The sequence below is a fragment of the Macaca mulatta genome, chromosome 19 (assembly GCF_049350105.2).
Source record: "Macaca mulatta isolate MMU2019108-1 chromosome 19, T2T-MMU8v2.0, whole genome shotgun sequence".
Classification (NCBI taxonomy): domain Eukaryota; kingdom Metazoa; phylum Chordata; class Mammalia; order Primates; family Cercopithecidae; genus Macaca; species Macaca mulatta.
In genome coordinates this window covers 46,726,886-46,748,806 of record NC_133424.1, presented here as the reverse complement: position 1 = coordinate 46,748,806, position 21,921 = coordinate 46,726,886, and positions in this window count along the sequence as shown.

Here is a 21,921-nt window from a genome sequence, read left to right as displayed (position 1 = left end):
CCATCCATCCATCCATCCATCCATCCATCCATCCATCCATCCACTCCCCCACTCCCCCATCTACCCATCCATCCCTCCACCCATCCACTCATCCACCCATTCATTCACCCATCCACCCACCCCTCCACCCACCCACCCACCCATCCACCCATCCACCCATCCACCCATCCATCCATCCATCCATCCATCCATCCATCCATCCACTCCCCCACTCCCCCATCTACCCATCCATCCCTCCACCCATCCACTCATCCACCCATTCATTCACCCATCCACCCACCCCTCCACCCACCCACCCACCCATCCATCCATCCATCCATCCATCCATCCATCCATCCACCCATCCACTGCAAAGATCTTGAAACATGAAATGGATTTAGTTTTGTTTCCTGTAGATGTATTTTTCTATGACCCAATTTGTGTACTTAAAATACTAAACTAGTTGGAATTATTTCTGGTTTCTCTTGAAAATTGGGAAAATTAGAGAACAGTGGATCTGTGACTGACTTAAAGCCAAGTAGCAGCTGCCCTCTTTACATAGGACATGGCTTCCAGGGAAGTTTCTACTTGGCAAGCTTCACTTGTTTACATTGCCTTTGGCCTTTATAAGCAACTGAGTTTGTAAACCATGAACTGCAGTTTAATTGAGGAAGTGCACTACAAGGGAAATTAAACTTGGTTCCTACTTTCAAGGCGCTTACAGACCAGGTGAATAAGACATGTAAATGTTCCTGGCCGGGCACGGTGGCTCACACTTGTAATCCCAGCACTTTGGGAGGCTGAGCTGGGTGTATCACTTGAGGTCAGGAGTTCGAGACCAGCCTGGGCAATATGGCAAAACCCCGTCTCTACTAAAAACACAAAATTAGGTGGGCGGATCACATGAGGTCAGGAGTTCGAGACCAGCCTGGCCAACATGATGAAACCCCATCTCTACTAAAAATACAAAAATGAGCCGGGTGTGGTGGTGTATGTCTGTAATCCCAGCTACTCAGGAGGCTGAGGCACAAGAATTGCTTGAACCCGGGAGGCGGAGGTTGCCGTGAGCCAAAATTGTGCCACTATACTCCAGCCTGGATGACAGAGCAAGACTCTGTCAAAAAAAAAAAAAAAAAATGTTGCTTATGCTCTTCCTTCCAATACACACAAAGGAGAGGAAAGCTATAAATGGGATGACCAACAGAGAGGAAAACTATGGACACTGGTGAAATGCCACAATCAAATGAAATACTTAGTGAAGATTGGCCGGGCGTGGTGGCTCAAGCCTGTAATCCCAGCACTTTGGGAGGCCGAGACGGGCGGATCACAAGGTCAGGAAATCGAGACCATCCTGGTTAACATGGTGAAACCCCATCTCTACTAAAAAATACAAAAAAACTAGCCGGGTGAGGTGGCGGGCACCTGTAGTCCCAGCTACTCGGGAGGCTGAGGCAGGAGAATGGCGTGAACCCAGGAGGCGGAACTTGCAGTGAGCCGAGATCTGGCCACTGCACTCCAGCCTAGGCGACAGAGTGAGACGCTGTCAAAAAAAAAAAAAAAAAAAAAAAAAAAAAAAAAAAAAGAAATACTTAGTGAAGATTGTGCACTCACAAACCAAGTGATAGGAAAGGGAGTACAGGAAGAAGAGGGGAGGTGCTTAAGGGACACCCATCGAGTGACTAGGTTTTAGGGGAGGAGTAAAGCATCCCCAGGGAACTAGGAGTCATGATACACAAGTTAAGAGTATCTCTGAGATAAGACAGTAGTTCTCAAAGTGTGGTCCCCAGGCTGGCAGCACTAGGATCCCCTGGGAACTGAAAAGAAATGCAAATTCTTGGGCCCCACTCCAGATCTAGTAAATGCGAAACCAGGGTTGGGGCGCAGCAATCTGTGTTTTAACAAGCTCTCTAAGCAAGTCTGATTCACTAAAGCCTGAGAACCACTTCAAAAAGGAAAGTCACAGGACTTAAGATTAACCCAGAATCAGGAGAGTAGTTGCCCCTTAGACGGAGAGATCCCATGTGATAGGAGAGTGGCACACAGGAGATAAGGGGGGTGAAAGAAGTCACCTCTACATCATGTTTCATTTCTTCTTTAAATACGTACACTTTATACACACTTATGTGTGTTGTATTCCACAATAACGATAACATATGATTAAAGCCAGAGAACACTAGACCAATTTGCAAGTGCTGACAGAATGCAGAGTCAAGAAACAATTGGAGCCGGGTGCGGTGGCTCAAGCCTGTAATCCCAGCACTTCGGGAGGCCGAGACAGGCGGATCACGAGGTCAGGAGATCGAGACCATCCTGACTAATTCGGTGAAACCCAGTCTCTACTAAAAAATACAAAAAACTAGCCGGGCGTGGTGGCGGGCGCCTGTAGTCCCAGCTACTCGGGAGGCTGAGGCAGGAGAATGGCATAAACCCGGGAGGCGGAGCTTGCAGTGAGCTGAGATCTGGCCACTGCACTCCAGCCTGGGCGACAGAGCGAGACTCCACCTCAAAAAAAAAAAAAAAACAAAAAGAAAAAAAAAGAAACAATTGGAGAGAAACTGCAATCTGAAGCAAAAAGAAAAAGACAAAGTGAAGTGTAGACAAGCTGTGCATGTGAGTGACAGATGTATGCTAGATCATGTGAAATTGACAAAATGCACAAACATGGGTCAGGCCATTCAGAGGATTCAAAGAATGGCAGACACAGCACCTGTGCTCCCCGAGGATGACCTGTGCAGGATGAGGAAGAAGCCAGGGGGTAGTCACTCTTTATTTTATACTTTAGAAAAACAATAACAACAAATACATTTTTTTTCCTTTTTTTTGAGATGGAGTCTCACTCTGTTGCTCAGGTTGGAGTGCAGTGGTGCAGTCTCGGCTCACTGCAACCTCTGCTTCCCAGGTTCAAATGATTCTCCTGCCTCAGCCTCCTGAGAAGATGGGATTACATCTTCTACATGGGTGCCTGCCACCATGTCTGGCTAATTTTTGTATTTTTAGTAGAGATGGGGTTTTGCCACGTGGGCCAGGCTGGTCTTGAACTCCTGACCTCAGGTGATCCACCTGCATTGGCCTCCCAAAGTGCAGGGATTACAGGTGTGAACCACCATGCCTGGCCAACAAATGCATCTTGTATGGACACTATACCACCTGTTCAACAGGACCTAGAGATACACACTGAGCTATGAAACAATCTCCAAGATAGAGTAAAATGAAAAAAGAAAGTGGCAGATCATTATGCTGCCACGTGGTTAAAATAAAGATATGGTACAAATATATGCTATTATCTGCATATTATCTGCCATTATCTGGAATAAAACTTGAGAAGTAACAGTGATCACTTCTGGAGAGTTAGATACTTTCGCTGTGTACCCCTTTGGATTTTATGAACAAAAATGCTTTACCATGTGAAAATTACATATTTAAAAGAATAAATTAAAAATCAAAACTCTCTAGTAAAGCAAACAAACACCAAAAAATGCTTTGCATTGTAAAGTGGTAGGGCCTAGTCCATGCACTGACCCAGAGTAGGTGCCTCTTAACTGAGTGAATGAAACTGATTTCTCACATTTACCACACCCTTTTGCTACTCAGAGTGTGGTCCCCGAGCCAGCGGCATCAGCATCACTTGGTGCTTGCTTGCTAGAAATACAGAAGCTCTGCTCACTCAGAGCTAATTAATCAGAATTTTAACAAGACCCCTGCCCCAGGATGATTGACATGTGGAATAATGTTTGAGAAGCACGGCCTTAGGCATGATGTTGAGTGCTATGCAGAAGGCCTTCAAGGAGTTATGATTCAGTTGATGCTTACGACAAAGGAAACGCACAGGGAGAAGGCACTAGATACCTTAGAACGATATGTTTAAATCTGACAGAAGGGAGGAGATAGTTTTGCACCAGGGTAAGAAAACTAGGGAAAGTAACTTTGAGTCTGGCATTCATAAATGAACTTAAAAAAAAAAAAAAGTCCCTGTCATACTCAGCCAGGACATAAAGGGACTAAAAACCAAAGCCAAACTCACTGATTACCTTGGAAGGCTGCTGGGAATCAACTCATTTTAAAAACTGGTAAATAAAGGAAATGAATAAAAGATTCATCCTCACTTTCCTCTATGAACTATACTTCAGGGTAAACAGTTTCTCTCTCTCTCTCTCTCTTTTTTTTTTTTTTTTTTTTTTTTTTGAGACAGGGTCTTGCTCTTTTACCCTGGCTGGAGTGCAGTGGCATAATCTTGGCTGGAGGTAGCCTTCACCTCCCTGGCTCAAGAGATCCTCCTGCCTCAGCCTCCTGAGTAGTTGGAACTACAGGCACAAGCCACCACACCTGGTAAATTTTTAAATTTTTTGTAGGGTGGGTGTCTTGCTATGTTGCCCAGGGTGGTCTTGAACTCCTGACTTCAAGTGATTCTCTGTCCTTGGCTTTCCAAAGTGTTGAAATTACAGGCATGAGCCACCATGCCCGGCTGGCAAAATTTTTCTTTATACAAGAATTTGAAGCTAATAAATGCAAAAGAAATAATAGAATATTTTCATTTTTCAAAATTTAATTAAATAACGAATGTAGGCTAGCATCTGTAGGGAAGGAAGAAAACATTTTTTAATACTGTCTTAGGTTCAGTGACTGTGGCAGGCTAATTAAATTAACAAAAGAGTCCACACGCAGTGACTTACGCCTGTATTCCCAGCACTTTGGGAGGCCGAGGAGGTGGATTGCCTGAGGTCAGGAGTTCGAGACCAGCCAGACCAACATGATGAAACCCCATCTCTACTAAAAATACAAAAATTAGCTGGGCATCATGGCGCATGCCTGTGTAGTCCCAGCTACTCAGGAGGCTGAGACAGGAGAATCGCTTGAACCTGGGAGGCAGAGGTAGCAGTGAGCCGAGATCGCACAACTGTACTCCAGCCTGGGTGACAGAGTGAGACTCCATCTTAAAAAAAAAAAAAAATAACAAACAAAAGATAGATTAGCAGGAGAAAAGGCTTATTATGCATGCATCCAGGAGCTTCACAGAAAAGAAGTGGAAACCTAAAGAAGTGGCCAGGCTTGAGGCTCATATACTGTTTTAACAAAGGGTGATAGATTGTGGAAAAGTAAGCTGGGCATGGTGGCTCATGCCTGTAATCCCAGCAGTTTGGGAGGCTGAGGAAAGTGGATCATTTGAGGTCAGGAGTTTGAGATCAGCCTAATCAACATGGTGAAACCCCATCTCTACTAAAAATACAAAAGAATTAGCCAGGCATGGTGGTGCACACCTGTAATCCCAATTACCCAGGAGCTGAGGCACAAAAATCCCTTGAACCCAGGAGGCGGAGGCTGCAGTGAGCCCAGATCACACCACTGTCCTCCAGCATGGGCAACAGAGTGAGACTCTGTCTTAAAAAAAAAAAAATGTGGAAAAATGACAAAACAATAAAAAAGGGATTTGGACATCCAGGGGAGGTAAATTGTTGGAAGGTAAGTAAAATATACAGGGGAAATTAATGGAAGATAAAGGTTATTTAGCAAGATTTGCTGATGCAGATTCAAGTCTCCAGTGTTGAGTTATCTCCTCTACTTGATGGGAAATGTATGCCCTGCTTTAGGCAGACAGGGGGACGACAGAGAGTTCCGCTTCTGTCTGCCGCTTCTTAATTGTCTTCAGCTCAAAATAATCCTTATGCGAAAGCAGCATACTTTGGAGTGGCACATGCTAATCCCCTTCACATTAATGACTGAAAAACCCGGCAGGTGAAACGCTGATGGGGAACTTTATGGTGGTGGATCAGGCTCACAACCCATGAACCCATGGATCTATCCAACACCCAGAGAGAGGAGACAAGCTTCTGTGGACCTGATGCAACAGAAAGCACAGGGCCCCACATAGAACGCATTCTTGCCAAAACTCAACTCCAAACCTGATTAAAACTCTAGACTCTAGATCTACCTACCAGTTTGCAGGGGGATGAAAAGGCACAGGGGAACACAGTAAAGGATTCTACAGGAAAGACATTAATAACTCCCCCCACCCTTGGCATTTCCTATGAGAAATTCTAGAAACTGATAACCCAGCTTCTTCAACAAAAACACTGTAGAAAAGTCAGGCGCGGTGGCTCACGCCTGTATTCCCAGCACTTTAGGAGGCTGAGGTGGGCTGATCACCTGAGGTCAGGAGTTCGAGACCAGCCTGACCAACGGGGGGAAACCTTGTCTCTACTAAAAATACAAAATTAACTAGGCATATTCCTGTAATTCCAGCTACTGGGGAGGGCTTGAACCCGGGAGGTGGAGGTTGCAGTGAGCCGAGATTGCGCCATTGCACTCCAGTCTGGGCGACAAGAGCGAAACATCATCCAAAAAAAAAAAAAAAAAAACCACCATCACCACCACCAACAAAAAACACCACTATAGAAAAAAAAGAGAAAGGGGGAAAAATATAAAAATTGAGGGGGCCGGGCATGGTGGCTCACGCCTGTATTCCTAACACTTTGGGAGGCTGAGGGGGGTGGATCACCTGAGGTCAGGAGTTCAAGACCAGCTTGGCCTACATGGTGCAGCCCTGCCTCTACTAAAAATACAAAAATTAGTCGGCTTGGGGGTGCATGCCTGTTATTCCCAGCTATTTGGGAGGATGAGGCAGGAGAATGTCTTGAACCCAGGAGGTGGAGATTGTGCCACTGCATGCCAGCCTGGGTGACAGAATGAGACTCTGTCTCAAAAAAAAAAAAAGTTCATTGAAGAGACACATCACTTAAATGCAACATATGAATCTTGTCTATATCCTAATTTGAACAAACCAACTGGGAGAGAAAAAGATTTAGGAGACGATGAAGGAAACCTGAACACGGACATATTGGTAATAAGAAATTATCATCTTTGGTTTGGGCATGGCGGCTCACGCCTGTAATCTCAGCACTTTGATTTGGGAGGCCGAGGTGGGTGGATTGCTTGAGTCCAGGAGTTCAAGACCAGCCTGAGCAACATAGTGAGATTCCGTCTCTAAAAAATAATTTAAAAAAGAAACAATCAAAAAATAAATAAAAAGAAATTATATTTTTAGATGTGAAAATGTTATTGTAGTTATGTTAAAAAAGAGTCTTTACCTTACAGATACATAATGATGAATTTATGTTTGAAGTAATAAACTCTTTAGGATTTGCTTCAAAATATTCCAATGGGGGGAACAGGTTGGGGTACACAGGAAATAAGTTCGGTAATTACCTAATAAAAAAAGAGGTTCATTATATTAGCTTTTCATATGTGCATATTTTGAAATATTCTACAGTAACAGTTTCTTAAAATATTCAAAAAATTTCAAGAGTATGCTTTTAGAGGAGGGAGGGGGGAAGAGGGCCCTCCAGTGGGCAGAGCATGAAGAACTGGTAGTGCGGGATTCTGGACTGGGAACGCTGTCATTCAGCCTGGCTATCCTGTAGGCGTGGAGGCCTGGAAATGCAGGTTAGGTCAGATGATGGGGGGCTGAAAATTTTCCACTCAATCCTGTGGTCAGTAAAGACAGTCCCGAAGGTGGTAACAACCACAGCCACAATTCAATAGCAGCCATTCTTATTTGGTTCTTAACACGCGCCAGGCTTTATGCCAAGTGCTTTGCATATATTATCTAAGTTGATGCGCAAAACAAACCTATTAGGTTGGCATCATTATCCCCATCTTACAAACAAATAAATTGAATCTCAGAGAGATAAGCACAGTCATGCTCTGTATAATGACGTTTCCGTCAACAACAGACCGCATAAACAACAGTGGTCTCAAAAGATTATATCATATTTGTACTGTACCTTTTCTATGTTTAGAAACACAAATGCTTATTGTGTTACAGTTGCCTGCAGCATTCAGACCAGTGACATGCTGGGCAGGTTTGTAGCCTGGGAGCCATAAGCTATACCGCACAACCTAGGTGTGGAGTAGGCGATGCTGTATAGGTTTGTGTAAGCGCATTCTGTGGTTCTTCATTTCTCAAAATGTATCTCCATCATTAAGTGATCCATGACTGTAATCTGTTCAAGCTCACACAGTCAGGACCTGGCAGAGCCAGGATTGAACCCATACCTACTTTACCCCTGCTTTAACTGGTGTAATTTGGCCTTCGCTTGCTTTACAACCTATGGTTTCATTTAAGACTTTGCTTGGGAAAAAAAATGCTTCCATTCCTTAAAAAACGTTTGGAAACCACTGCTAAGGATCTGCTGTAGGCATTTAAGGTAGTACAACTTAGTGGTTAGAATATGAGTTATAAAATCAGTCAGACCTGATTTCAAATTCTGTTCCTACCGCTTTACTAGCTATGTGTCCTCTGGGTGGCCACTCTGTCAGGGCCAGAGTTTCATCATTTGTAAAGTGGGAATAATAGCAATACTTCACAGGGGTTAAGAAAACCTCAGTAAATGGTAGCCTAGCTTTTTTCATGTTAATAAAAGGTAGCTGTTATTATTATGCTATAAAACTCCACTTAGATAATGACTCGATAGAGTCATACTTAGAGAAATAATATTTGCAACTGTATTCACTTGCTCTCTTCGGACAGATGAGGAAACTGAGGCCCATAAAGATGAAGTGACTTTCCCAAGAGCACCCAGAGAAGAAATAGCAGAGCCAGGCTTTCAACTCAGGTTCTGTTAGACTTCAGAGCCCTAGAATTTTCAGCTATTTTAGTTTCTTGTGTTGGCTGGGTGCGGTGGTTCACATCTATAATCCTAGTGCTTCCGGAGGCCAAGGCAGATGGATAATTTGAGGCCAAGAGTTCAAAACCAGCCTCAGCAAGATACTGAGACCCCTGTTTCTCCAAAAAAATCATTAAAAAATTAGCCAGGCATGGTGGTGCATGCTTGTAGCCCCAGCTAGTTGGGAGGCTGAGGTGAGAGGATCACTTAGCCCAAGGAGTTCAAGGCTACAGAGAGCTATGATGGCAACACTGCACTCCAGCCTGAACCAGACCTTGGCTTACAAAAAAAAAAAAAAAAAAGCAGGGGGCAGAGGGGGCCGGGCATGGTGGCTCATGCCTGTAATCCCAGCACTTTGGGAGGCTGAGGCGGGTGGATCACGAGCTCAGGTGTTTGAGACCAGCCTGGCCAACATAGTGAAACCCTGTGTCTACTAAAAATACAAAAAATTAGCTGGGCATGGTGGCAGGAGCCTGTAATCCCAGCTACTCAGGAGGCTGAGGCAGGAGAATCTTTTGAACCCAGGAGGTAGAAGTTGTAGTGAGCCGAGATCATGCCACTGCAGTCCAGCCTGGGGGACAGAGACAGACTCCGTCTCAAAAAAAAAAAAAAAGCTCCCAAGTGTTGAGTGCCTACAGTGTGTATGATACTTACGGTCTCATTTAACTCTTACAACTTTATGAAGGAGCCATCGTTATCATGCGCACTTTACAGAAAGGAAAATAAAGCGCAAAGGGGCAAAGCATGGTTGGGTTTAACTTTCTGTCACTGAAGTTTCTCATCAGATTCCCGAATGCCAAAACCAAGATAGCTGTAGAGTCATGGATGGTACACCCCAGCAACGACCACCCTAGGGATACACTAGAGAGAAATTCTTGCATATATATGCAAAGAGGCAGGTGTAAGGATTTTCACAGAAGCAGTGCCTGGAATAGCTCCAAGCTGGAAACCATGAATAAAAGAGTGGATGTCTAGGTTGGGCACAGTGGCTCATTTCTGTAATCCCAGCACTTTGGGAGCCCGAGATGGGCGGATCGCTTGAACCCAGGAGTTCAAGACCAGCCTGGGCAACATGGTGAAACACTGTCCCTATTAAAAATGCAAAAAGTAGCTGGGCATGGTGGCAGGCACCTGTAATCTCAGCTACTTGGGAGGCTGAGGCAGGAGAATCACTGGAACCTGGTGGAGGTTGCAGTGAGTTGAGAGCCGAGATCATGCAATTGAACTCCAGCCTGGGTGACAGAACAAGACTGCCTCAAAAAAAAAAAAAAAAAAAAAAAAAGAATGGATGTGTAAAATAGGGTGGACCACCTGGTGGAAAGGTAGCTGTCCAGCAATGAAATAAGAGTGCAGGCTGGGCGTAGGGGCTCACGCCTGTAATCCTAGCACTTTGGGAGGCTGAGGTGGGCAGATCAAGAAGTCAGGAGTTCAAGACCAGCCTGACCAACATGGTAAAACCCCGTCTTTACTAAAAATACAAAAATTAGCTGGGCATGGTGGTGTATGCCTGTAATCCCAGCTGCTCAGGAGGCTGAGGCAGGAGAATCACTTGAATCCGGGAGGCGGAGGTTGCAGTGAGCTGAGATTACACCACTGGACTCCAGCCTGGGTGACAGAGCGAGACTCTGTCTAAAAAAAAAAAAAAAAAAAAAAGCGAAGGAATGCGTACACAGGAGTTTCTTAATATGGTTTCTCGTATCTTTATGTGTATTTGAAATACTTCATAGCATAATATTTTATTTTATTTATTTTTGACACTGGGTCTCACACTGTCATTCAAGCTGGAGTGCAGTGGCACAAACATAGTTCACTGTAGCTTCAACCTCCGGGGCTCAAGCAATCCTCCTGCCTCAGCCTTCTGTGTAGCTGGGACTTCAAGTGCATGCCACCATGCCTGGCTAATTTTTAAACTTTTTTGTAGAGATGGGGTCTCACTATGTTGTCCACGTTGGTCCTGAACTCCTCAGCTCAACTCATCCTCCTGCCTCAGTCTTCCAAAGTGCTGGGATTACAGGAGTGAGCTACCATGCCCAGCCTAACATAATATTTTAAGGCAACCACAATAAAGACGCCTTAACTTCAAACTGTCCAAAGCCATTCAGCTGTGAGGGACAAGGCTGAGAATTCTGGTGGCTGACGGGGTGCTCTTCATGTTACCTCCTAAACACAGTCCCTCCTGAGAGCCTGATTTACTTGATTACAAACCTCAACAATGGTGGCACTGTGGAGGCGGCCCGAGAACTTCAACAGGGTGAAATGGCCTCAGATGCTCCTGAGAAATGAACATAGCACCCCGCCCTTGATGACTATCATCCCATTAAGATCTCCCACTACATTTTCTGATACCCAACAGACCAACCGACCACAACATTCCTGGGTCCTCCTCCTCTAAATCAGTGACAACCCAAACAAACAAAAATCCCCAGGCCTCTCCCATGGAAAGATGCCTCATTACCCTCGCCTGCACCTGAGTCTCCTTCGAAGGCTGGTGACCTGAGGTAATGCTCCTTAGCGCCCCCTACAACAAATGACCGCTTTTGTACTTACCCTCCTACTGAGCCTCTATCACCCATGGGATACACAGTCCCTTCCCAGAATCCCCGACAGCCCTTTTTATGTTAAATCAGTTCATGCTCTCTCTCTACTGTCTACACTCTACCCTCCCATGATTTCCCATTCCTTCATAATAAAACCCCAAAGATTTTACTATGGGCCTCATCTCCTACCTCCCCCTCCCATCTTGATCACTTTGCTCCAGCCCTCCGCACCCCATTCCAGCCTCCTTGAGGGCTCTTCAAAAGGCCACACTCCCTCTGCCTGCATGACTCATTCCCTTCTTCCTTTGCTCCCTCACTTTATCTAGGTCTCTGTGGCAATGACACCTCCTCCAAGAGGCCTTGCCAGTCTGATTATCCAACCTAATCTTGCTTTATTTGTTGTTCTAGCCAGAAACCCTCGCACATTATGAAAAACCTCACTCCCCAAACAGAGCATCCCCCATCACTCATTCCCAATGTAGCATCGGAGACGGAGTCTGGATGTTCCTCCAGCACTGCTGATCTGATGAGAACATCCCTCAGGACATCCAATTATCACAGATTTCCTCTTGCGGCTTATTCTCAGGGTCATCCTGCTTACTAATTCCTAACAGAACATCTGGGGCTCCTCACGAGTAAGGGCAGAAACTAGGAAGACTTTCAATTTTCACTCCTTAAATTTATCTCGAAATGAGATTTTTCAGAGAGTCACAGAGGTAGGCTAACTGGATTGGGACTACGAAGTCTCATTCACTGTACAACTTAAAAACTGTCTCTCATTGGCTGGGTGCAGTGGCTCCCACCTGTAATCCCAGCACTTTGGGAGGCCGAGGTGGGCGGATCACCTGAGGTCAGGAGTTCGAGACCAGCCTGGCCAACATGACAAATCCCCGTCTCTACTAAAAACACAAAAATTAGCTGGGCATGGGGGCACATGCCTGGAGCTACTCGGGAGGCTGAGACAGGAGAATCGCTTGAATCTAAAAGGCAGAGGTTGCAGTGAGCCAAGATCGTGCCACTACACTCCAGCATGGGCAACAGAGCAAGACGCCATCTCAAAAAAAAAAAAAAAAAATTGTGTCTCATTAACAGGTCACCTCGTTATTTCTTATAAATCCAATCATCTGCACAACTGTATTGCCCTGAGTATATTTTCGTATAATTCATTTATTCAATGTAAACATTTACAACACGGCACAATTTTTGGAACAATTTTTGCTTTGGCATCTGTTCATTTCTCAGCATTTCATTCTCAGTATTCAGTTTCTCAATGAAGCCTCCCAAGACCTTACTGGACTTCCAAGAAGCCTTGTCCAGATGCCTTCCCGAGAAGACCCTGCCTAGGAATAAAATTTCCTCTCCTTGAGGCCCAAATTCACAGTTCTTACTATTTGTGGATAAGTCAATTTTCAGTTCCAACTTGATTTCCGATTCAATGGTTCAAAATCTGTGTCCATCACTCTTCTCATCACTCACCTCAGCCCAAACTTCCGCTTCCCTTCTGTCCTCGTGCACTTCCAGTCGCGGCTAATGTGCGCATGCGTCCTGGTTTTGGATGCCCCTTTTTTTTTTTTTTTTTTTTGAGATGGAGTTTCAATTTTGTTGCCCAGGCTGGAGTGCAATGGTGCAATCTCAGCTCCCGGGTTCAAGCAATTCTCCTGCCTCAGCCTCCCGAGTAGCTGGGATTACAGGCATGGACCACCACGCCCCGCTAATTTTGTATTTTTAGTAGAGACAAGGTTTCTCCGTGTTGGTCAGGCTGGTCTCGAACTCCTGACCTCAAGTGATCCACTTGCCTCGGCCTCCTAAAGTGTTGGGATTACAGGCGTGAGCCACTGCTCCCGGCCTGGACGCTCTCTTTTTACCATCCACTTCCTGCTAAGACCTCCCTGAGGTGCCTCAGCCCCTGGGAGGCATTCCTGGCCTTTTGTCACACCTGTTTTGCTTGAGCCACTGCACTGATAGGCACCTTGAGGCCTCGCGGGAGGACAGCCCTCCCTTCTCTGTGTGCAGGCCCTGAAGGGCACATCACATGGAGACAGGTACAGAAAAGGAGGGAAAGCCAAGACGCAGTGTCTGGGGCATGGAGGCTGGGTCTTGAAGTGTAAGCCCTTGAGTCCCCAAACAGCAACGCAGCTGCTGAGCTTCTCAGAACGCAGAAAAGGCATAGAGTAGGAGCTCATGCGCACACATACACACCCCAATGCATCCGTCTGTCATCTATTCATATCTTTATCAACCAATTACATGTTGGGATGATAATCCTCTGAACATGTTGGTTTAAATAAAATATATTCATTTCGTCTGTTTCTTTTTACTTCTTTTAATTTGATTATTAGACAATTAAAGATTGTTTAATGGCACCTAGAGCTACTCGGGAGGCTGAGGCAGGAGAATCTCTTGCATCCAAGAGGCTTGGATTTTTTAAAAAATAGTTTACATTATATTTCTTTCTTTTAATTTTTTAAAGCTATTTTGAATTTTAAATTTTTTTGAGACAGAGTTTCGCTCTTGTCACCCAGGCCGGAGTGCAATAGTGCAATCTCGGCTCACTGCAACCTCCACCTCCTGAGTTCAAGCCATTGTCCTGTCCCAGCCTCCTGAGTAGCTGGGATTACAGGTGCTCGCCACCATGCCCAGCTAATGTCTGTATGTTTAGTAAAGATGGGGTTTCACCATGTTGGTCAGGCTGGTCTCAAACTCCTGACTTCAGGTGATCCACCTGCCTTGGCCTCCCAGATTGCTGGGATTACAGGCATGAGCCACCACCCCTGGCCCCTTTTAATTTTTGAAGAAACAGGGTTTTGCTATGTTGTCCAGGCTGATCTCGAACTGGTGACCTCAAGAGTTGTTCTTGCGTCAACCTCCTAAATTGCTGGGATTACAGGCATGAGTCACTGTGCCTGGCCTTGGCTTACATTGTATATCTATTGGACAATGTTGGGGTTGATAAAAGGATTCATTGCAAAGCTCCTAATCCAGTGACTGGCTCATAATAGATATCTGATGGATTCTCTAAACATATTTTTACAGATTGCTTCCCTGTGAAAAGGTTTCTGCCCCATGGGGCTCAGCCTTAACTTGGGAGACACACAACAGTTGAGTGAACAGGCAAAGGCACTTTCAGATCATGATAAATAAGTGTCGTGAATGGAATAAAACAGCAGGAATTGGCAGCATTTAATTAAGGTGACCGAGAGGGCCCCTCTGAGCTGGCGGCCTTTGAACTGAGCCCTGAATGACTGACAAAAGGAGGCTCTGGATGGCTTGGGCAGGGGTTCAGGGCCGTGGGAACAACTTCTGCAAAAGCTCTAAGGCAACGATGAGACTTCTACGATTGAGGTAGGGAGAAGAGGTCTTGTGCTTGGGAAAAGCGTAGTAGGAAATGCACCTGCAGAAGTCAAGGTGTGGTGAGTGGCAGGTCACAGGGGCCTTGTAGGCCATGGTCACTGGTATTTGAAGTGTGACAGGAAACTTTTGCAGCTGTCTCCACCCAGTTCTCGGTAGACTTAAGCCCTCAGACTCTAAGGCATCCATTGCATGTAATGAATTAAGTTACCTCCTACTGTAGTAATGGTATTAGCTAGTAGCATCCTTGCGAAAATCAAGAAAACAATTACTCAAACCTTTCTCTGTGGGGCTTAATTATCTCCCAAAACCCTAAGAAAGGTTGCAGGAGAGATATTTAGCAAAAGAGTTGAAAAAGCTCACTCTGACTGCAATGTGGATGGGGTGGGGGCAATAGGCAGGAATGGAGGGAGGGAGTTCAGTAGGAAGTCCTTCAAACTGGCCTGGAAGAGAGATGGCGGTGGCTTCCATGGGGCCTGCAGTAGTCAGACAGTGAGAAGTGAACATGTATTTTGAAAACTGAAGCCAACTAGAAGAACCAATGGATTAGATATGGAGGAAAAAGAAAGAGGAGTCAAGGATGGCTGCTGAGATTTTGGTCTGATGCTGGATAGATGCCGGTGGTTTGGGTTCTAGTCTCAATTCTGCTGGATGACCTTGGTTAAACAAGTGACTTCTCTCTGCTGATGCTCAGTTTTTTCATCTGTAAAATGGGGGTTGCCATGGAGATGTGATGAGATTATACATGAAATGCACAGGGCTGGCACATAGTAAGCACGTAAACTGCTGTTATTATCATTGTCGTCATTCCTGTGCTGCTAACATACTGGTGTGGCTACACGCGTGGGCTCAGGAACCAGTCAGGCCTAAGTTGAGTTCCTAAGTTGTTATGTGACCTTAGGGAGGTCACTTCACATTCCTGAGCCTCAGGGTCCTCTTCTGTGAAGGGAGTTAATGAAAATACCCGCCCTCCAGACCCAGTTGTGAGGATTCAGTGACATCTTGGATGTGAAGTGCTTAGCCCTCAGTGTGGCTCACAGTAGTTGCTCAGTTAACAGGGCCTAAATGCTAGAGTAATTTAAGTTTTGTTCTCTGTGTATGTTTGGTGAGCAGTGTTGATGAAAAGAGTCAAACTCTGTAAAATATTTTGAAGAGATTTATTATGAGTGACTGTGGCCTGTGACACAGCCCCCAGGGGGTCCTGAGAACATTTGCCCAAGGTGGCCAGGGTGCAGCTTGGTTTTATAATTTTAGGTAGGCATGAAACATCAATCAAATACATTTTTTTTTCTTTCGAGACGGAGTCTCGCTCTGTCCCCCAGGAGTGCAGTGGTGCGCTCTCCGCTCACTGCAAGCTCCACCTCCCAGGTTCACGTCATTCTCCTACCCCAGCCTCCTGAGTAGCTAGGACTACAGGTGCCCGCCGCCATGCCTGGCTAATTTTTTTTTTATTTTTTATTTTTAGTAGAAACGGGGTTTCACCGTGTTAGCCAGGATGGTCTCAGTCTCCTGACCTCGTGATCCGCCTACCTCAGCCTCCCAAAGTGCTGGGATTACAGGCGTGAGTCACCATGCCTGGTCTCAAATACATTTAAGAAATAAATTGGTTTGGTCCAGAAAGATGGGACAATTCAAAGTGGGGCGGGGCTTCCAGGCTATAGGTAAATTTAAACATTTGCTGGTTGACAATTGATCGAGTTTGTCTAAAGACCTGGGGTTGATAGAAAGGAAATGTTCAGGTTAAAAGATTGTAGAGACCAAGGTTCTTTTGAAGTCTTACAGTGGCTGCCCTTAGAGACAATAGATGATAAATATTTCCTAATCAGATATTTAAAAGGTGCTAGACTCTTAGCTAATCTCTTCAGGACTGGGAGGACCTGGAAGAAAAAGATCTAGTTATGTTAATAGAGATTCTTTGCAGATGCAAATTTCCTCCACAAAGGACAGCTTTGCAGGGCCATTTCAAAATATGATTTTGGGATAACATATTTTGACCTTCTTCTTTGTCAAGTAATGTTATGCCAGGGTAAGACTGGAAAGTAAGTCACCATATATAGGGTTAAATAAAACCCATCTGATGAGAATTTATGGTTTTTAGGGCATGATTCCCTGGGTCCCTTAGATAGGAATTTGGGCAGGATTAAAAAATCAGAGCTTAGTCCTCAGCAGAATCAACTTAAAACAAGCCTTTATATGTTTATTATGAAATAATATGCTCATGGGAAAAATGTAAACAGTACAGAATTATGTAAAGTAGAAAATGAGGCCGGGTGCAGTGGCTCATGCCGTAATCCCAGCATTTTGGGAGGCTGAGTCGAAACAATTGCCTGAGGTCAAGAGTTCCAGGCTGCAGTAAGGTGACCGTGCCACTGCACTCCAGACTGTTTTTTAGTGACAGTCTCACTCTGTCACTAAAAACCAAATTTGTTAATGAAAACAAAAGAAAAAAGAAAATTGACCTAACCTCCCCTCCTCCCAATTTCCTAAGTAACCATTGTTGACCATCGAATAGCCTTTGATATTTTCACATACATGTGTACACATCCATGCTTTCCTAGCAGAGGCTGAGAATTCAGACTCTGGAGTCATACAGATCCAGATTCTAGTCCTGCCCTGCCACTTATTTGCTATGAGATATAGGACACGTTATTCCACAATCACTCTAAGTCTCAGTTACTTGTTTTTTGGGAGACAGGGTCTCACTCTGTTGCCCAGGCTGGAGTGCAGTGACTCAATCTCAACTTGCTGTAATCTCCATCCTCCCACTTTAGCCTTCTGAGTAGCTGGGACCACAGGTACAAGCCACCATGCCTGGCTAATCTTTTGTATATTTTGTAGAGATGGGGTTTCACCATGTTGCCCAAGCTGGTCTTGAACTCCTGGGCTCGAGCGATCCTCCCAAAGTGTTGGGATTACAGGCGTGAGCCATGCACCTGGTCAATTTCCCTTTTTGTAAAAAGAAAAGTCATGGCAATACCTATGTCGCTGTGCTTCGGTAAGAATTCATTGAACGGTGCATGCAGAGAGTTTAGCTGTGTGCTCACATGTACGAAGGTCTCAAAAACACTCAGCTGCTATTATTGTATATAAATAGTAATGCAACACATAACGACATTCTGGTCATTGACAGACTGCGTATACATACGATGGGGGTCCCATATGATTAGAATGGAGCTGAAAAATTCCTATCACCTAGTGACATTATAGCTGCTGTAACATCATAGCACAATGCATTACCTTTTCTATGCTGAGATACACAAATACTGTTGGGCTCCAGTTGCCTGCGATATTCAGTATAGTACCATGGTTTGTAGCATAGGAGCAATAGGCCAAACCATTATAGCCTAGGTGTGCAGTAGGCCATCCCATCTAGGTGTGTGCAAGTACACTCTATGATGTTTGCATAACGACAAAATTGCCTGTATTTCTCAGAACATATCCCCATTGTTAAGTGACACTTAACTATACTGATTTTAAGATTATAGACGGTACTGTTTTCTTTATTCTCTTTTGCAACTGCTATTATAGCTTCATAAGATGTCTCAGACCTCTTTCCGTACCAAGACTCGTCTTGAAGGCCGGGCACAGTGGTTCATGCCTGTAATCCCAGCACTTTGGGAAGCAGAGGAGGGTGGATCACTTGAGCTCAGGAGTTTGAGACCAGCCTGGCCAACATGGTGAAACCCCGTCTCTACTAAAAATACAAAAATTAGCCGGGTGTGGTGGCGGGCACCTGTAATCCCAGTTACTTGGGAGACTGAGGCAGGAGAATCTCTTGAACCTGGGAGGCGGAGGTTGCAGTGAGCCGAGATTGTACCACTGCACTCTAGCCTGGGCGACAGAGCAAGACTTTGTCTCAAAAAAAAAAAAAAAAAGACTCATCTTGATTTGATGCAGGGTTAAAAGACCCCCTCCCCCTTGCCAACTTCCTCATCCCTAAGTTTCTGCTTCTGGGCGATTTCCAGTGTCTGGGTGTGGATCACAGAGGCACAGCAGCCTGTGTGGTGCTTGGACCTGCCAGGGTTTGCAGGAGGGTGGTAGCCTTATCTATCCAGGCGGTGGCAGGCAGAATCTGAGGAGGATGGCAGGTAGCACAATGAGAAAGTGTGGGGTGCTTTACAGCCTTTATCTCTGTGACCTATACCCTTGGGACCTGGTGTGACTTTTGAGTCACATCATGCTTCCCGAAGGGGCCATGTATCCTACCTTCCCTTTTCCCTGGGGATCTTAGGGCAGAGTTCAGGCTATCCAGAAACTAAGTTAGCGGATCCCAAAAGCGGATGTTATGGTTTTACAGAACCTATTGTCTAGAATTTCTTTCTTTTTTTTTTTTTTTTGGTGAGACAGGGTGTCACTCTGTCACCCAGGTTGGAGTGCAGTGGCACAATCTTGACTCACTGCAACCTCTGCCTCCCAGACTCAAGTGATCCTCCCACTTTAGCCTCCCAAGTAGCTGGGACCACAGGCTTGCCACCACACCTGGCTAATATTTTGTATTTTTTGGTAGAGATGGGGTTTTGTCGAACTTCTGAACTCAGGCGATTCTCCCGCTTCCCAAAGTGCTGGGATTACAGGCATGAACCATCCCGCCCGGTCTGTCTAGAATATTTTTTAACTGGCTTTGTGATTATATTCTAGGATATTTTTCATTTTTTAAAAAAAGGGAGTCTATGGTTATGGTAAATGGTTAATTTCATCCCACCTCTCTCCCCACTGTGTTTATGCCCCCTCTCCTTCCTTCTCCATCCAGCTCTTCTCTAAGGTGCTACTGATCTGAGAGTTCCACTTTTCTTCTTTTTTTCTGCTTCTGTAACATCACAAAACTCAGATGTCTTCTTTGCTCCAAGGCCCTTAGATGACTTACCCTTGTCTGTACCCATTTCCCTCTTTATGAAGGAGCTAGTCCTGGATTCTTGGGGACCAAGTCCTTGAGAGATGACAAGCCTTAACAGTCCCGTCTGCAGAGGAGGTGATGGAAAGGCCCACATAAATGACAGTGGACATGGGTGACAGGTCAGGAGCAGGGACGGTGATTTCTTTGGTCCAGGATAGTTCCTGTCAGGGATCATTGCTATATTAGGACCAATAATAATTCTTTTACCATCTGGCCCATGGGCTGACGTCGGGATCAAATGAGATAAGATTTCTGAAACCATTTTTACCAGGTGAAGCACTTTATAACCTGTCTGATGTCATTAATTAGCAAAATTACCCATACCCCACCCATGCTGTGGTAGGAAGGACATTGCCTGGAAAGTTAGGAGACCTGAGTCTGCTACCACCTTGCTGATGGTGAGCAGTACATTTCTTTTGCTAGCAAATTGGTTCATTCATTTGTTTAACACTGACTCTGTGTCAACCATGGTTCTGAATGCTGGGGATGCATAGGTGTACAAAATGGAGCCTGGCGTGGTGGCTCATGCTTGTAATCCCAGCACTTTGGGAGTCAAGGCAGGCGAATCACCTGAGGTCAGGAGTTTAAGAGCAGCCCGGCCAACATGGCAAAACCCCGTCTCTACTAAAAACACAAAAATTAGCTGGGTGTGGTGTCAGGCCCCTGTAATCCCAGCTATTCAGGAGGCTGAGGCAGGAGAATTGCTTGAACCCAGGAGGCATAGGTTGCAGTGAGCCGAGATCACGCCATTGCACTCCAGCCTGGGTGGAAGAGTGAAACTCTGTCTCAAAAAAAGAAAAAAAGAAACAAAAACATAAGTAAAATAATCAAAGTAGATGAGTTATCCTGGAACTTCTATTCAAGAGGGGAATTTAGACAATACGCAGGAAATCAAACAATAATAATAAACAGTAAATACTTGGAGCTAATAACGGTGGGTCGAATCCATGAACCTCCTTTGGCTGCCTCCTGAAATCACACTGTAATGACAGTAATGAGATCTTTTAGAAAGGAGTCCCCGTAAGTACAGGGAGAACATAAGAGGATACAATACCACCAAAATTTTGTCAACTGGACAGCGGATGAATGAGTGGCAACTGGTGACTGACTGAGCAGACCTGTGAAAGTTGGATCATAAGCCAACAGTGGGAAAAACCAAGATTCAGTGAAGTTTCTACTGTAGAATCCACACAAAGCTCATGAACTGGTGGCAACAGGTTCCTCTGGAAATGAGACAAAGGACAAGCTAACATAAGGAAAATAGGCTGAAAGTCTTCTTATTCTTAGAGACAGCATCTTGCTTTGTTGCCCAGGCTGGAGTGCAGTGGTGTGATCATAGCTCACTGCAGCCTTGAACTCCTGGGCTAAGTGATCCTCCTGCCTCAGCCTCTTGAGTAGCTAGGACTGCCAAGTAGGCAGGGACCACCATGCCACCATGCCAGGATATTTAAAAAAAATTTTTTTTTTGGCCAGGCACAGTGGCTCATGCCTGTAATTCCAGCATTTTGAGAGGCCGAGGCAGGCGGATCATCTGAGGTTAGGAGTTGGAGACCAGCCTGACCAACATGGAGAAACTCTATCTCTACTAAAAATACAAAATTAGCTGGGCATGGTGGCACATGCCTATAATCCCAGCTACTAAGGCAGGAGAATCGTTTGAACCCGGGAGGTGGAGGTTGCGGTGAGCCGAGATTGCGCCATTGCACTCCATCCCGGGCAGCAAGAGCAAAACTCCATCTAAAAAAAAAAAAGTTTTTTTTTTTTTTTGGATACAGGGTCTCACTATGTTGCCCAGGCTAGTATGGAACTCCTGGGCTCAAGCAATCGTCCAGTTTGGCCTCCTAAAGTGCTGAGATTACAGATTACTAGGTGGCAGACACCTGTAGTTCCAGCTACTCGGGAGGCTTAGGCAGGGAGAATTGCTTGAACCTGGGAGGTGGAGGTTGCAGTGAGCCGAGATTGCACCACTGCACTCCAGCCTGGGCGACAGAGCGAGACTCTGTCTCAAAAAAAAAAAAAAAAAAGGAAAAAAGGAACTGTCATTTACTATAGAACTCCAATGTGAATAACGTTGATGTAGTCATGATCATGCAAACACTGAATATTTTCTAACATAGTGACAATGGGAGTAGATCGAGAAGACAGGGTGGGAAGGGTGTTGCACGTATTGGGAAAAGAATAAGAGCATAATCTTCATCCGCCACAGGATAATTTAACAGATAAAACCTGATATTGAGAAATGAAGAAATACAGTAAAATATGCGAGTCCCTTAAAGGCATGGAGGGATAAATATTTTGCTGACAAGAGGTAGCAGCAGCTGCCTCCAGGAAGCGGTAAGTGACCGTGGTGGAGAGAGAGGGGAAGGAAGCTGCTTTTCACAGCCAACCATTTGATGCATTAAGGGGTGTGCAAGTCTAACGGATAAAAATAACAAGTAGACAAAAATAGATGCTATCAGCTAGCGATACACTCAGCGAAGTCAGCAACTCGGGATTATGTGAA